At 33.4% G+C, this 18485-nt stretch overlaps 1 protein-coding gene across 8 annotated transcripts in view; it reads right to left on the minus strand.

Annotated features, from left to right (window-relative positions):
• Positions 1–18485, minus strand: part of DGKB (diacylglycerol kinase beta) — a 748227-nt gene that overhangs the window by 381726 nt on the left and 348016 nt on the right. The window lies entirely within an intron of this gene.

Consider the following 18485-nt stretch of genomic DNA (forward strand, 5'->3'; position numbering starts at 1 on the left):
CACTCCTGAGAATTACTGCTCTAAAGTGAATTATGCTTTGCATTGGCCTAATTTCCAATTACCTCCCAAAGGATTACAACTCAAGGAATGGAAAGACTTCTGAAATGATTACAACTAAAACAATGGAATTAGTCAAGCAAAAAAAAAGGAATGATGGGTTTTGAGAAAGATATTATAATAAAATGTAACTTTTCAATTAAAAACATTTTTTAAACTAAGCAATTTCAAATAATGTATGCTGATTGGGAGGATTTTTGAGAGCGCACCACAATGAGCTAGTGTCAAAAAACCAGATTACTTGTAAAGCCTGAGGAATTGGTTGTCCGGCAAGCAATCTATTTTTCCTCAAATTGATTTTGATCATTTCTTCATCTAGAGCAGTTCATCTTAGAAAAACAATGCATTTTAATCCTTCATACACGTAAACCAAAATTGGTCAGGAATAAAATGTATATACTTTAACGTGAATAAACATTTTATTCTTAGCAATTCACCTGTTCTGTTTTCACTATCCTCAACCCTCTCCCCGCTTTTTTTCTTTTTTAATTCAAGTGTTATGTTAAATCTGGTTGTTTAAAAGATACTTGGGCTTACTCCTACCGTGCTTATAAACCTACTTCTAATGATATATTCAATTCATTTATTTAGCTTTCAAGGATCTTAATTCTATTCTAAATGTCCTCAGCATTATATTTAAAGATAGTCTAGCACTAATTTAAATTTGCTTGCATATGTTAGCATTGATCTCTGGTTGCTTCATTTTGTCTACATAACTACATAGGGAACTCATTTTCACAATTGTTCACTGTACATAGAACAGAATCAGAAATTTAGATAAATACTTAAAGACATAGACTGATATGTTTTGTGGTCATCTTAGCTTTTAGCATTTTTATCAAAGAACAAGCAAAAAGAGAAAAAAATAGTGATAGTAATTATCCAAATTGTTGGCTAATAAGCAATTTTTCAAATGTTGGTTAATACCTGACAATGCACTAGGAAAGTTAGATTTTAGCATGAATTTCAACTCAAAGTACTCCTGGGATTGCAATATGAGTTTGGTTCTGTGTAAATCATTTTGGGAAATTCAAGAAAGTGTAGGACAATATTACTACAAAGTGCCACAAATTCGATTGGATTTAACATATATTTTCCCCCATTATCAAAAATAATTCCAATTTCCTTTACTGAAATATGATTATAATGAAGATAAACTTATACTAAAATACAATATTATGGAATTTAATGAATTGCATAGTTCAGTAGGAAAATGCAACCATGTAAATCTATTCCTAAAGCAGCAACTTTTATTTAGCTCCGTGAGTGGAAAATTATCAATTCTTGCCATGCAACAACTCAATAAAAAGAAAATGTGCTAACTATGATCTTTTGCTGAGGTGCCAAGTGCTGGCACTTAAAACTTCTTGCTATATGGAAGTGAGATGGAAATTTTTAGCGTGTGAACCTTGTACTATGTAATTTTAAATAGTCTATTAGTATCCAAAGAAGCATTTATGTATAAAGTGAAAAGAGACACCTTAAAAGAAAATGACGTGCTTAAAAGAACAAGTTGATGGACTTCGAAAAATTTCAACAGCCAGTATGTGCCCTAGCTATTTTCCCTTTTTACATATTTTAGCCATCTCAAAAAATAATTTTAGCCATCCTAAAAAATCTTAAAATCCATTCACTACTTTCCCTTAATAGGCCGTTCCACTGCACTGGCAGCTGCTCTCTCACCTTTATAAATTGGCCCACTCAGGCAGTTTTTGACCTGATGCAGCCTTCAGTGACCTTTCTATGACTGAGTCATAAATCCCTAAACATAGGGGATGAAATCACTGACAGTGCCTTACATATGGTTGTGTGAATGCACTACAATAATTGCTCTGTAATTACATGGTAATTATTGGCCATTTAAGTACATTTAAGAACAGGGTGAGTACTATGTAATCAAAGACTAATTATCTGATTATTTCTGTCTTTTAAACTGCAGGCTTACAAGGTATAAAAATTGCAAGTAACATGGTGATTAGTCATTGAACTACATGGTAACTTGAAGTATAATTATGAAGTAATCTGTAGAAAATGTATTTGTATTGTGGTTCTTCTGAACAGTAATTACAGACTAGCTACATTGTAATACACATTCTGGGAAGTGATAACAGAAAAAAAAACCATCAATACATTATGCTAATAGAAGATAAATACATTAACCAAAAAAATTACACAGTTCATTAAATAAGCATGTGAATGGGGTATAGATATCTATATATTACAAGCTAGAAATCCAGTATCTGAAATAAGGATTACTATGGTTTGCAAGTAAAATACAGACATACTATTGTAGATTTCACTAGACTTATGATAATTCCTTGCATAGTCTTAAAAAAAAGAAAGAAGCTGTGATAGATCAAGAAACTGAGGGCGGTATAGAAATGGATGGAAGTTAGTGATGGCACTGGAGTTTAGGCTGGGACTAAAACTAACCCTGCTTAACTTTATTACAAATTGATAGGGGCCCAAGTTGGAGTCATTTACATACCCTCACTATCTTCTCCCTGAAATGACTAAGCAAGATGAAAACTGGATAACTGTTTACGTTAATGCTGAAACACTAAAGATATTCACTTAAAATTATTTTCGAAGTTTCTACTTTAAGTTTGAAAGGAGAATAACAAAGGATTCTCTCCTTAAAATTGATATTGTATAGCCTGAATACAGAAATCTCCTAAACAAATAGGGAAATTGTGGAATGCTTGGTGTAGACACCAGGAAAGGTATTTGGGGAAAATGTGATCCACTTTTATTTGTTGTAAAAGGTAAAGACAAACTTTTTCTTTCAGCAATGGTGCTAAATAATCTGCAAATTCTATTTAAGTGATTAATTCTTATTGGGTAGAGTGACTGAAAACACTAATAGTATGAACCCTGAAACAAAGATCATGTTGATCACAAAGTAATTATAATAATATTTTTTGTATGTAATATTGACATAGAGCTCTGGTATGTGTTAATATTACCACTCAATAAAAAATATTTTTGAACAATAGATACAAATTCTATCTATTTGTAGAATAAGGGTGATTTGACGGCATTCAAAAGAATAATAATGCTATCAAACTGAAACTCAGTTACTTTCAAATTCATTATAATATCTTTAAATAATAGTTGAAATACTATATTGTTGTTGTTGCTTCTTTTTTTTTTTTTTTTGAGTTTGTCTATTTTCTCCAACAGTTCCATGACACACACTACACTTCCAAGTATTTTTACATAGTTTATTTTAAATTAACCCTCTATTTATGATGTTGTTCTGCCTGATGTATCACTTCTCATTTTCTTCTACACAATAATAAATTGCAATCTGAAGTACTTTCAAACATTGTCTGCTACAATTAGCTAGACACAAAAGCATAGTCAAGTGAAATGCTACTGGTAATCACTTATTAACTAGTTAATCTTTTAACCTGAGCAGGTAGATACTCATAAAGTGAAATCCAAAGTGACCCAAAGTAGATCTATTCTCTCAGCATTGATTAATAAGTGTATCATTACTGAAGTATTTCCTTTGATTGGGATATCCTTGAGAGTCTCTGCCTTATAACAAAATGTCAATGTCTTCTAAGATAGGAATGCCATTTTATTGAGGATATATTTTCTAATGTAGCAACTTGAAAATTACTGCAATTACTCTTCCAAAAGTGAATCTTTACAGTCCTATTTTCTTAAAGAAATTACTACTGTTACTCTATGAAGCATGAAAAACTGAAAGATAATGAATAAAGATGAATTTTTCAGTCATGTCTTGGTCATCCAGAAGAAAGAGTTGGTAAGTAATTAACATGGCTTGCCACTTTTGTATATACAATAATTCATCTCAAATGCCTGTTCCCTTCTTCACTTCTCAAATTGACATTGCCTACGATCTAAAATTCCTGTCTCCTATATAGAGAGATCAAGAAATGAGAGCTGAAAATTGGATGGCATTTGGACAATATTAAAAGATGCTTTGAGTGAGTTTACCACACAATATTGGGGTTCTCTGGAAAACATAGATGACAACAAGCTAACTATCACAACAAGCATCTGAGAAATATGCCATCATACAAGGTACATCAAGGGGTTCAAACTGATTTCTTAACAATCACATCATGTATCATTTATGCAATCTTCTAGTAGACTAAATCTCCCCGTTCTCTTCCTTTTCTTCCTTCTAGCTCTTGTTCACGATGCCATTTCTCATATAATAAAGAAGCCAGCAGAAAATACCAGGTATGTATACAAACTAAGTTTCCCAGGTCATTTTATCTAGGTTGTTCCTTCTATGAAGGAATTTCAAAATTATGCAATATAACCAAAGAATTTAAATTTAAAGCAAAATAATATAAAATGTGCAAAAACCTGGTAAATAATGTAGAGTAAAAAGTGATTTCAATCTGTTTAGTAATAACATTATCTAACAATGTTACAACTATATTGTAAGAATTATTTCTATACTGGCAAGTACATATAAATGGTAGCTTTTATTCCCTATTATACTTGAATCTATCCATGAGCAAATGTTATAACAAAGGGAATATCCACATTCACTACTTCTATTTAACATTCCACTGGTGGTCCTAGATAAGGTAATAAGCAAAAAAAAAATAAAAGTAATTAAAAGCTTCCACATTGGAATGGAGGGAGAAAAACCATGTTCTATTTGCAGACAGCCTGCTGCTGTATATAGAGAATCCCAAGGAGCCTGCACACATTAAAAAAAGCTAGACTTAATAGATGAGTTTTGTAAGGTCATAGGACACAAAATCAATATAGAAGAATCAAGTTTATTTCTATAATTTAGCTATAAGCAATCTAAAAGTGAAATCAAGAAAGTAATTCCATTTATAATAGTTCCTAAGAGTAAAATACTTAGGAATACATTTAACAAAACAAGAGGAAGATGTGTACACTTGACAATGATATTGCCAAGATAGAAATTCTGTGAAAATGACCTATAAATGTAATGAAATTCCTATCAAAATGCCAGTGGAATTTTTTCTAGAAATTGACAAGCTAATCCTATAATATATATGGAAATGTGAAGTACACAGAATAAAGCCAAACAATTTTGAAAAAGGAGAATTAAATTGGAGGACTTATGCTACTTGATTTCAAAACTTACTATAAAACTAGATTAATCATGTATGTGGTATTAGCTTAAGGGTAGGCATATAGATCTGAGAAACGAAGTTAAGAGTCCAACAATAAACCCTTACATATATGGTCAACTGATTTTTCACAAATAATCTACACAATTCCATGAGGAAAAGGATAGACTTTTCAGCAAATGGTGGTGTGATAATTGAATATCAATATGCATAAAAATGAACTTAGACCTTTCCTTCAAACCATATACAAAAATTAACTCAAAATGCATCACATACCTGAATATATGGGCTAAAACTATAGAACTTCAGGGAGAGTATAGGGGAATATCTTCATGACTTTGGGTTGGGCAGTGTTCTTAGAATATGACATCAAAAGAACAGTTCATAAAAAAATTATAAACTTGGCACAGCTAAAATTATAAACTATTGTACATCAAAGACACCATTAAGGAATGGAAAAGACAAGACAAAGACTGGAGAAGAATATTTACAAATTATCTATCTGATAAAGGGATTATATCCAGAATATGTTAAAAAAAAATTTATAATCAAAATTAGAAGACAAAAAGTCTAATTTCAAAATAGGCTAAACTTCCCCCCTACGTGGGACCTGACTCCCAGGAGTGTAAATCTCCCTAGCAACACAGGATGTGACTTCCGGGGATGAATCTGGACCTGGCACTGTGGGATTGAGAACATCTTCTTGACCTAAAGGGGGATGCGAAATGAAACGAAATAAAGCTTCAGTGGCTGAGAGATTTCAAATGGAGTCAAGAGGTCACTCTGTTGGACATTCTTACGCACTATATAGATAACACTTTTTAGGTTTTAATATATTTTGGAATAGCTAGAAGTAAATACCTGAAACTACCAAACTCCAATCCAGTAGCCTTGACTCTTGAAGACAATTGCATAACAATGTTGCTTACAAGGGGTGACAGTGTGAAACTGAAAACCTTGTGGATCGCACTCCCTTTATCCAGTGTATGGATGGATGAGTAGAAAAATGGGGACAAAAACTAAATGAAAAATAGGGTGGGATGGGGGCAGTGATTTGGTTGTTTTGTTTTTTTTTAATTTTTAATTTTTATTCTTATTCTGGTTCTTTCTGGTGTAAGGAAAATGTTCAAAAATAGATTGGGGTGATGAATGCACAACTATGTGATGATACTGTGAACAGCTGATTATACACCATGGATGATTGTATGGAATGTGAATATATCTCAACAAAACTGAATTTTTTAAAAAAAATGGGCTAAAGATTTAAATAGACATTTCACCAAGAAGATACATGAATGGTTAAAAGGCATATGAATTTAGATGGTCAATATCACTAGTTGTTATGGAAATACAACCTCAAATCATAATGAGATGCTTCCACCACACCCACTACAACAGCCATAACAGAAAATGTGAATGATATTACATGTTGCTGAGAATGTGGAGAAACTGGAACATTCATGCATTGCTGGTAAGAATGTGAAATGTTATAGCCTATTGGCAAAATGATTTGGCAGTTTCTTAAAATCAAAAATATACTTGGCATACAAATTGGCAATTCTACACTTAAGAATCTATCCAAGAGAAATGAAGATCTTATCCATGCAAAGGAGTGTTTGTGAATGTAATGAGAGCATTATACATAATAGCCAAAACGGAAATAATCCAAATGTATGTCAACTGTTGAGTGGATATGCAATATCTGATATATCTGTACAGTGCAATGGAATAACATTTGTTTCAGTTTCCTAGCTGCCAAAGCAAATGCCATGCAATGGGCTGGCTTAAACAATGAGAATTTATTGGCTCACAGTTTTGAGGCTTAGAGAAGTTCAAAATCAAGGCATCATGAAGGTGCTTTCTCCCAGAAGTATGTGGCATTCTGGGGTTGGCTGGCTGTAATCCTTGGTTCTTGGCTTTTCTGTCACATAGCAATTCATATGGTATCATCTTCTGGTTTCTCCCTTCTCCTCCAGGTTCTGTTGACTTACAGCTTCTGGCTAAAACCTCTTGCTTTCTCTCTCTATGACCTTTTCTATAAGGTCTTAAGTAATAGGATTAAGACCCATCCTGATTCTGATGGGCCATACCATAACTGAAATAACCTCATCAAAAGGTCCTAATTACAATGGGTTCACACATAAAGGAATGGATTCTGTTTAAGATCATGTTTTTTTGGGTTACATAGCTCCGAGCTACCAAACTATTCTACAATGAAAAGGAATGAATTACTGTTATATGCGATAATATGAATGAATCTTAAAAAATATTTTGCTAAGTGAAAGAAGCAAGATGCTTCTTTCATATACAAACTTCATATTTTATTATTCAACTTATATGCAATATATATAAAAGGCAAATTAATAGAAGCAAAACATATGTAAGTGGGTGCCTAGGACTGTGGGAGGGAATTGGTTTTTAATTGCAAAAGAGAGCTAAGAAATTTTGGGGGATGATGAAAGTCTTATAAATTTGATTATAGTAATAGTTGCATTTCTTTAAGAATTATTAAAATCACTGAATTATACACTAACAATGAGATAATTTTAAGCTATGTAAATTATACCTCAATATTGCTGTCAGAAAAACATCACAGAGAAATTAAAATGATATAGAAAAAATAGATACATCAAAAAAAAGGCAGTAAAAGAGCAACATAGGAACAAAAAGGTCATGAGACATGTAGAAAACAAATAGAAAAATGGCAGAGGTAAATCCAACCACATCAATAATTTCATCAACTACAAATGTAGTATCATTCATATCAAATGGCCAAGAACTTCAGCCTGGATATAAGACATGATCCAAATATAGTCTGTGTACAAAAAGTATCCTTTAGTTTCAAAGACACAAATAAGTTGAAAGTAAGTGGATCAAAATAAAGCTATGCCATATAAATAGTAAAGATAAGAGAGCTGAGCTGGAGTGGATATATTAATATGTGACAAAATATACTTTAAGACAAAAATATTGCTAGAGATAAATAAGGATTTTTCATATTGGTAAAAGGGTAAATATATGAGGGAAATGTAACAATCATAAATGTATAACAATAGATCCCCAAAATATATGAAGAAAAAGAGACAAAATTGAAAGAAAAAATAGACAATTTAACAATTGTATTTGGAAATTTAAATATCCCACTCTTGGTATTTGATAAAACAATCAGACAGAAAGTCAGTAAAGATGTAGAAGACTTAAACAACACTATCAACCAAATGTACATAACACATTTATAGAACACTCCACCCAACAAGAGCTACACATTCTTTTCAAGTGCATATGGAATATTATCCAGTATAGACCATATGCTAGACCATGAAAGAAGTCTCAGTAATTCTAAATGTAGAAAAATCCTTCAAAGAATGCACCTCAAACACAATTAAATGAAACTGGAAAGCAACCACAGAAAAATAATTGAGAAATCCCCTAATATTTGTTAATTAATTATTAGATTGCTAAATAACTGACCAAAAGCTGACCAGAACTGCTAAATTGGTCAAAGAGGAAATCATAAGAAAAATTAGAAATTCTTCTGCCTGAATGCAAAGAAAAAGGCATAACATAAACAATTATGGGTTTCAGTTAAAGCAGTGCATAAAGGAAAATTCATGACTTTAAAATACATATGTTAGAATGGAAGGAAGACCTAAAATAAATAACTTAGGCTTCTACTTCAAGAAGCCAGAAAAAGAAATGTAAATCAAACCCAAAAGTAAACAGAAGAAAGGAAATAGTAAAGATTTCTGTGGAAAATGATAAAATAGCAAAGGGGTCAGCACACTTTTTCTGTGAAGAACCAGATAGAAAATTTTAGGTTTTTAAGATCATATGTCTTTGTTGTCACTACTCAATTCTGTCATTTAATAAGAAAACAACAATACACAATATGTAAAGAAGACAGTTTAGTTGGGTTTCAATAAAATTTTATTTCCAAAAACAGGCAGCAGACTGGATATGCCCCAAAGGTCATTGTTTCTGAACCTTGAAATCGAGCATAGCTTAGATGAAATGAACAAATTCCTGGAAAGACAGAAATGAACAAAATTGGCTCAAGAAGAAACAGAAAATCTGAATAGACCTACAAAAAATATAGAAGTTGAATCACTAATTTAAAATCTCACCATGAAAAGTGCAAGACAAGACCAGAAAGTTTCACTAGTGAATTCTATCAAATATTTTAGGAAGAAGCAACAACAACCCACTTGAAAATCTTTAAGGAAATAAAGGGGGAAAATCGTTACCTATCTCATTTTATGAAGCCATCATTACCTTAACACCCAAATCAGAAAAAGGTATCACAAGAAAAATCATTAGTAAAATATTAGTTAACCAAATCCATCATATAAATAGGATTATTTGCCATGAGCAAGTGGAATTTATGAGTAACCAGGAATGCAAGGATTGTTAACATACAAAAAAGAAACAATGTGCTACACCATGTTATGAGCAATAAACATTTTACCAAAGAAGATAAATAAATGACTAATAAGAGCATGAAAAATGCTCAACATTTCCCATTAGGGAAATCCACATTAAACCACAATAAGATACCACTATAGACACACTAGAGGGGCTATTATCAAAATGGCAGCCAAAACAAAGTTTAGTGAAGATGTGAATAAACTGGAATATTTACCCATTTCTGGTAGGAAGGTAAAATGGGATAGCCACTTTGAAAATTTTGGCGTTTAAAAAAAATAGTTAAACATAGATCTATACACCCCAGAAATTCCATTCCTATGTATCTACTTCAAAAAACTGAAAACATATATCCATATATCCAGACTTAAATGTGAATGTTCATATCAGCATTATTGTAAATAGTCAAAAACTGGAAACAATCCAAGTATACATCAACAGGTGAATGGATAAACTATATGTGGTATCCATATAATGAGATACTATTCAGCAATGAAAAAGAACTAATGATCCCTGCTTCATCACAGATGAATCTAAAAAACAGTGTACTAAGTGAAAGAAACAAGATACAAACAACTTCATAAGGTATTACACCATTTACATATTTCTAGAAAAGACACATCTATAGAGGCAGAAAGCAGATCAATGGTTGCCTGGTATTGGGGGTGGAAGCAGGGAATGACTTTAAAGGGGCATGAGTGAACTTTTTGGGATGATAGAAATACTCTAAAATTGTATTGTGAAGATGATTGCACAACTGTATAAATTTATTAACTCTCAGTGAACTTCATACTTACAATGGATCAGTTCTATGGTACATACATTATTTTCCTTAAGACGTTCTAAAAATGTTGTTGAGATGTAAATTTGAGCAAGATACTTGTACCTATTCTCTGCAAGAATTTCTAAAAATCTCATTTGTACTTCCAAAAATTCATTAACAGACATTCTCCTTGACAGTTTGGTAATTCAGTAATGAAAAGTAAATCCTACAGTTGCTACCCAATTCCTCAAATAACACAACCAAAAAGTTTTACACTCAGTACATGTGCCTTGTTTACCTTCACAGCATTGATTTGCTTCAGTGCTGAGACAAGAGCCAGAGTCTGTGCCTGACACTAAATAAATGATCACAGTACATGGAATGTGCCACTTTCAGGTTGTAATAACTCAGGTTTTTCATTACGGATCACAATATACATTTTTCACTCTCCATGATAATTTGCAAAATATTTTGACTAACCTGAAAATAATTATCCTGTAGCATGAATTTTCATGTGATAAGCATAACAAAAGTCATTCATTACATTTCCCCCATATATGTACAACCACTTTGTTGACTAATCACATCAGTGGTTTCTTTAAATGAAATATTAATTAGCATACACAGACCCTGTACTTGCGGTTCTAAGATGCAGGCAAATGATATTAGGTGAGAACCAACAGCATCATTTGATATAGGTATTTTCCCATGTATCATTTTGGAGGGCATAATATTTGTTATTAATCTTGCAGTTGTTGTTACAATACTCTCAGCAAACAAGTGACACATTTACTAAGAAGATGTAATTTTAATGATGCCTTAGAAGTGCTGGTCTCTTCCTTGCCTTTGGCAAAATATAATAGGGATCAATTTTGAAAACATTATTTTATGATTGCTCTGAAATAACTCAATTGGTTTACAGAGATATTGTTGTGCTTTGTTTGAAAATTAAGCAAAAGTTCATGTCCAAAATTGACAGGGATTCCTAAAAAAAAGCTCTGGGGTAAGGTAAAAAAATCATCAATCCAATACAATCCCATTTTAAAAGATTTTTATCTTCATAATTTCTATCATACTTCTCTTTTTTGGCTGCTTGTGCAAATTCATTACACTTGCTAATTTGTTTAACTGAGAATACACATATTTACCTCTTACATTTGTAGTATAGTCTTTGTTCATTCTGAATTATAACTTCATGACTGATCATATCATTACATTATATCCCAATGGTTCATTTTGAGCTTTTGATTCACTTTTTATGATTGTGGATAAAACTCAATATAATAGTAACAATGAAAAATGAATATTTAACAAACATAAACAATAACATGCACTTAATGTGACAATGTTAGCCAAGAGGAAATTTAGCCTATCTGGACCTTTGCTGAGGCAAACTGATCAACACTGTCTGTTTAGCATTGTTATAAACCTTTTGAATGCAATGATTATTAATAATGTAATAGCATATCTATAAAAATGGTAATTTATCACTTCAAATTTGTGAAATATGTGTGAACAAAACTATTTCATTTTGTTTTCATGTGAAGCTACCAGATGGCTTCTTGACATTAAATAAACTATAAATGTCTATAAATGTCAACAGTGGTCCATGGATTACAATTTGAGATATACTGCATTAAAAATATTGTATTTTTTTTTCCACATGCAACTCACATGACACGTGATTCCTTGTGCAAAGATTTTTGAGATTCCATCATTCATGGAAACAAAGAACTCAAGGGAATGGCAGCTGTAATGTTGTGGTGATAGCTAATAATCTATGCTAATAAAAATTAACATCTAAATCAGTTACAGACTTCAATTATTTATTATTCCCACTTCACCTGTGAGGCACACTGAAGTGCTTCTCAGATGGATTAAAAGATCTGCTGATGCCTAAGAGCCAAATGGAAAAGAGGCACTGTGGGCAAAATATCCTGCTACTTGTTGAACATGACAAAAGGAAAAGGGATGAGCAACGTCTATTGGAGCTAAGCAAATAATAAACAGATGAAACGTCACTAAGAGGTTCCCACAAATACAGGGACAGAACAGCATTTTTAATAGTTCTATTTTTGTTTTACAGGTCCTGTTAAGACACATTAGACTGAAAGGTATTTGTAGAGCACTACACAAAAGCAACTTAATTCAGGAAATTTTTAAATTCTGTAAAGCATGAAAATGCTTCAGTCTCCTTCAGTCTCCAAAACTCAGTCCTAGACTCTTTTCTATTATGTTCTCTAGGATTTTCCCAAGCAATCACATTCACAGCAGTCTTCTCTCAAATTTAGATTACTATACTCTCTTTTCTGTGTTGCTGATTTGCATAGTCAACTTGATATGCAAGTCAGTCAGAGAATGCCTTTTTTTAAAAATGATGACATTTCTAATAGAGTTGTCAATCTCAATGCCAGATCTATTACCAAATTCCACAAATTGTTCCTTTTCTCCCTAGCATATTTGGATACCTAATGTTCCTATCCTCGCTGGGAGTATCTGTTTCAATAGGTCCTCGTTTCACTCAAAGGAGACTGCTAGCCTCTGAACTTGTTGCTGGCCTCCATTTTTGCACAGTTAAAATAAATTTGATTGGCAGCACTGCACTCATATTATTCTTTTTAAACCATTCCTTTCATGGACATTTCCTTATGGACAACACCTTCATCACAAACTCCTTATTATTTTATTCAAGTACTCCGTGCTGCACTTTCCTAATTCTCTCAGAATCATCTACTGCTCCCCTGCAAGAATGTCTATTAAGCCATGGTGGTCACTTGTCTGATGTGGCTCATATTTTCTGTATTCTTTACTTCAGAGCTTTGTTCACATCATTCTCCCTGTCTGGAAAACCCTTCCACACGTTATTTTCCTATTTAATTCCTACACACTTTTAAATGACCCCGGATACAGAGACCTGTATAACTTTACCAGTTTTGCATTTTACTACTTTGCCTGGTCACCTGAACCAGCCTGTAGCCTGCCTCTCCTCTGCAGAGGTAAAAGATTAGGACATTCAGCTATAGATATAAGGTTTTTGCCTGCCAGTGGTCCAAGTACACAATTTAAGCATTCTCTATTGGGGATAATGCTTCATGGAAATATAAGCCTGGGACATCTAACAGGCCTCCCTTTTCCCAGTAGGTACCACTGTGGATTGAGGATCTCAGGGGATTTTATATATTGTTACTCAAAGAAATACCTTATATCTAGAGCCACACTGCACCCAGCTTTGTGTTTACAGAGACCCTTGAGAGCTGTCTCAGCAAACTTTGCTGAAATGTCTTTGAAAAAACAGTGAAGAGGTCCATTCAGGGTATTTAAGGATTTTGAGACGAAGATACAGATAAGTATGCATATGTGTGTGAACAAGTTTCACACTATGGGCTGTAACCCTTTATTGGCCCATGTCACTTTTAATTGTCTTATGTTGTGACTGAAACATGTTCCCACAAAAAGATATGTTCAAGTCCTAACCGCAGTCCTATGGGTGTGAACCCATTTACACAGAATCTTTGAAGGTGCTGTCATTAGTTAAGGTGTTGACCCCCTTTGTCAACAGGATTTTGGAAGATCCTGTTTAGTTAGGGCAAAATTGAATCAGGATGGGCCTTAATCCATACAACTGGAGTCGTAATAAGCAAAGGGAATTGGACACAGAAGAGGCCAGAAATCAGAAGAAGCCAGCAGGACACGGAAACCAAGCAGACACAAGGAGAGAGAGAGAGATCATCATGTGACAGAGGACTGACAGAGCGTTACAGACTCTGAGAGAAAGCGAGTCCTGCCAGTGCCTTAAGGTTGGACTTCCAGCCTCCAAGGCTGTGATACAATAGATTCCTGTTATTTAAGCCAACCAGGGGATGGTATTTGTCATAGCAGTCCTGGGAAATTACACATCTTACAAATGTTAAAATTAAAGTAATTTCTAAACAATAAATTTTCATTCTATCAATGAACAAATTTGCATTTTATCAATGCTACAGCCTGTAAAAAGAGTACACTTAGAAAGAAAAAACTGTAATAAAATTGGATGACTAACCTAAAAGAGTGAAAAACAACTCCCCAAAACACAGGCTTTCAATTTTCCTATCGGCCTCCTTCTTACCAGCTGCATGAACCTGGGAAAATTAACCTTCCTGAATCTCAGTTTTCTCTTGAGATAAGACTAATAGTGATTATCTCACAGTGTTGTGGAGATAATTAAATGAAATACTATTTGGAAAGCATCTAGTACAAAGTAACTCTTGCACATAGTAGAAGCTCAATAAATAACAGGTTGTTATCGTGGCCATGGTTGAAAACTCAAGACTTGGCTAATCAGAAGGTACTGCTTGGTTGTAAAACCTTTATAGATGAAGCACCATAAATCCTTTCCAGAAATCTTCACACACCTCAGAAATTTAGCAAAGAGCTGATTTATAATCCAATAAAACAAAGTACAGATGGGAAATTTTAAGTGTGGAGTATAACATGAGCATTTTTAAAATAATTTCATGGTGATGCCAGATGAATACGTTAAGTTAAACTTCATTTTCCTGTATTATTAAAAGTATTACATTGCTTTCAGTATATAATTTTTATTTCCCTATAATCTGGTAATTAATTCTGAGATTTCATATGTTTTCAAGATAATTAAAATGTTAAAAATATTCCGTGAATTACAGCTGTAAGAAAATCATTGGATATATAAAAATCACATATATTTAGGAAGTTTCAGAAGAACCTCAGAGGGAAGCTTTTGGGATGGTACTGGTTGGAAGATAATGGAAGAAATAAAAGTCCACTGGTTAAGTCCCATAAGAGGACTAGGTACTGTTACTGAGAATATGAACTGACTAAACTTGTCTAATGAGAATTATGCAGTTATAAATTTCCATGATTTTGTTTTTTCAATGCTTAGTAGAACAGCAGTGGTTTATGTCAGCCTTGAAGTAAATTATCAAGGGATACATTGGTCATGGAACGAAATGAATAAACCTAACGTATAGTAACATTCAAATAATGGAAAATCTTTATTACAGAAATTTAAAAATAATTAGTACATATTTAGAGATAACTCATTTTTGTGTATGAAAAATTGTCCACAATATCTCCTTTTATTATTAGGAGTCTTTAGCATTGCTGATATGCAAGTCAAAATTCAATTCTAATGAAAGACAACGCCCAGTTATTCTTTTTTCAAAGAAAAATATTTAAATTAAATCAGGCACTGAAAACTATGTGGATAGTCGTAAAAACTGAGGTCTGAATAATAGTAATGATAATGAAACTTTGCATGCTGTTTTTTGACTGGCAAATTCTTCTAGGACATGATGTTAAAGTCCTTAGCAGTGTTGTTTTCTCTTGTAAAAATCCTTCTTTGCTTTTCAGACCCATCAAACTGTTTTTCCTTTATAAGTCAGTTATTTCTCTTTCTCTGCTTTCTAGGCTCTCTCCCAAATGTCAATTTTCCATCTCATTCCCTCCTACTTGTGTTTCTACTGTCAGATGCTACTTCATGTCAATGCCAAAATATGTCTTTTTTAAAAATTAATTTTTTAGCATTCTCATTTTCCTTTATACCTGCTACTAGTTCATCCTTTCTATCTCCATCATCTCCAACTTCCCTTCATTATTAAATGTTTTATCTTTGTCAAATTTTTCTATCATTTCAATTTCTCTTTCTATGCATCCATGGTATGATAGACATTAGGGTTGTTTGCTCATATTTTTGTACTCCTCTCTTGGGCACCTTCTGAATTTAGGAGTGGCCATGTGTCACGGTTTAGGCAAGAAAGAAAGAAAAAAGAAAGCGAGAGAGAGAGAGAGAGAGAGAGAGAGAGAGAGAGAGAGAATATGAACCAAAGTTATGCATGTGACTGCTGTCAGAGGCCTTTAAAAGCCAGTATGTGATTCACCATGCTCACTTCCTGCTGCCAAGGCAACCATCAACTTTTCAAATTGCAGAGATAACATCCCTGAATTAGGATGATGTGGACCAGATAATCCTGCCAACTCATGCTGGACACATAGCTTGAATAAAAAATAAATTGTTTTTGCTTTTAATACACTGAGATTTGGGGTGTTTCTGTCACCACATTATAACAGAGAATAGTATTTTACTAGGGGATGCTGCCTTGAAAAAAAAATGAAAATATGAGGCATTGGCTTAGCAGTTAGAACTAGGTTGGTGGGCTGTGAGAAAACTAGTACAGAAGTAGGAAAGAAGGTGATTCATGTTATGTCCTTGTAAAACAGAAGTGGATGATCTACCTAAATATCTTGAGCTCTAGGAAAAGAGGTTAAAAAATGTAAGTAGGATGTGTAGGGGTTGCAGGTAGTGGTTTTTGGCAAGGCATGCTAAGAAATAGATGAGCACGGAAAAGAACTGGAGAGTTACAAGCAGGAATTAAAACATATATGTGTGTAAACATATAGATATATATGTATATATATATATAAAACATACATATCTTATAAGTTGAGATAATGTTAGAGCAAAAAAGGTTGATAATCAGCTTTTTCAAAGAAAACAAAAGGTATGGACAAATACACATTGTTGTCTCAATTTATTAAACTGTCTCATGACAAGAATGAAATAAGACCTATGACTTTCATATCCTTTGTCAAACTATCTGAAAGATCAAGGTGTATTGGAGAAAAGTTAGGCTAAGGGTGGAAATTATAGTAAATTCTTTCTGTTGGAAAAGGGGGCACAAAAGAAAAAAAATAATGGTTAAGGGTGTGGTCTCCCACTGAAGCTACAGTATTACAATTTCTTCAATTAAAAAAAAAAACTTAGTCATTCCTTAAAAGACACTGTGGGTGTGGTATTTGATCATGTTGCTGACTGGAATCAAATGAGAGAACTATACTGATGAAAGCATGGACTAAAAGATATTGTGACTGTACAAGGCTCAAGAGGACCCATGGGGCCCCAAGTCTATGAGCAGAAAGTACACTGAGAAAACCTAACATCTCCTCCCCAAAGGAAATACTACCCAATGCCTACATAAGTTGTGGTGAAAGAGGAAAATGGAAAAGACCAGAGAAAAGGAACTATGGAGAACAGTGAGTAACGGGGACCTTGGGGAGCAAAATAAAGGCTTAATCAGCTTCCATCACACCCTCCCATGGTTAGAACCCTTACAATATCTGCTTACAGGATATAAGAATTGCTACAAACCAGGGTCTTCTGGGAAATTCCCATCTTTTCCCTTCTGAACGGGAGCATTTATTATGGTTATCCTCCACCTGAACCATCAGCATATAGTACTGGATGAGAAAGAGGGCAGAAAACTTGTCTTTTTAGTTCTAGATCTCCAGATTAGTAGAGAACTTATGATGAACTTTTATCACCTTCTGAAGAAACAACTATGAATAAGCCAGTCACTGGACATTAACTAGTCAGGGCATGTGTGTACTGGGCATGGGGCAGAAGTTACACTGAATATTCTTTAATTTTTTTTTTTCAAGTACTAAGATTTTGGCGGTTTTGATACCTCAGCAGAACCTAGACTACTGTAACAAATGAACATATTCTACTTGTTCACCTTTTTACTCTGCTCTTTTTCTAGCAACTATTCATTCTGTAAAAGTATTTACAAGTCAGAAATAGCAACTTAATTTTATTAAATAACAGAATAGTCCTCTTATATTGACATTTACCATAGTTCGTCAAATCTGCTCAGATTTCAAATTCCTTTAGAGAAAATATCATTTATTATGGCACTTAGTAATATTCAAAACACCTAATAAAGTTACTTGCATCTATATGGAACCTAACACAATTTGAATTAAATTTTATCTGAATTCGTCTTGCCTTTCCTTTCTTAAGTGACTTCTTAAGATTTTAATGACTTCTACTGGACATCTTTTTGGTTTTGGCAGTCAAGCACTTTTCTCCCCCTTCTTGTCATAGTAGAATCTCTCTTCACTATGGAGAACTTATTCCTTGTGGCTCAGGTAGAAATCAACTTGCCACCATCACTGCATCTTTCTGCAGTGTGATCATGACCCAGACTATAGTGATTGTTTCAGGAACGAGTACATGTAGGTCTGGCTTCACAGCCATGGGACTTGGCAGTTACACGGACCCCCACCCTCAAAAGGGTCAGTGCTTGATTTAGTGTTTTCTTGTCACATTCTAGAAAGTCTTCATAATTTTT

This window comes from Choloepus didactylus, chromosome 5, assembly GCF_015220235.1.
Source record: "Choloepus didactylus isolate mChoDid1 chromosome 5, mChoDid1.pri, whole genome shotgun sequence".
Taxonomy (NCBI): Eukaryota; Metazoa; Chordata; class Mammalia; order Pilosa; family Megalonychidae; genus Choloepus; species Choloepus didactylus.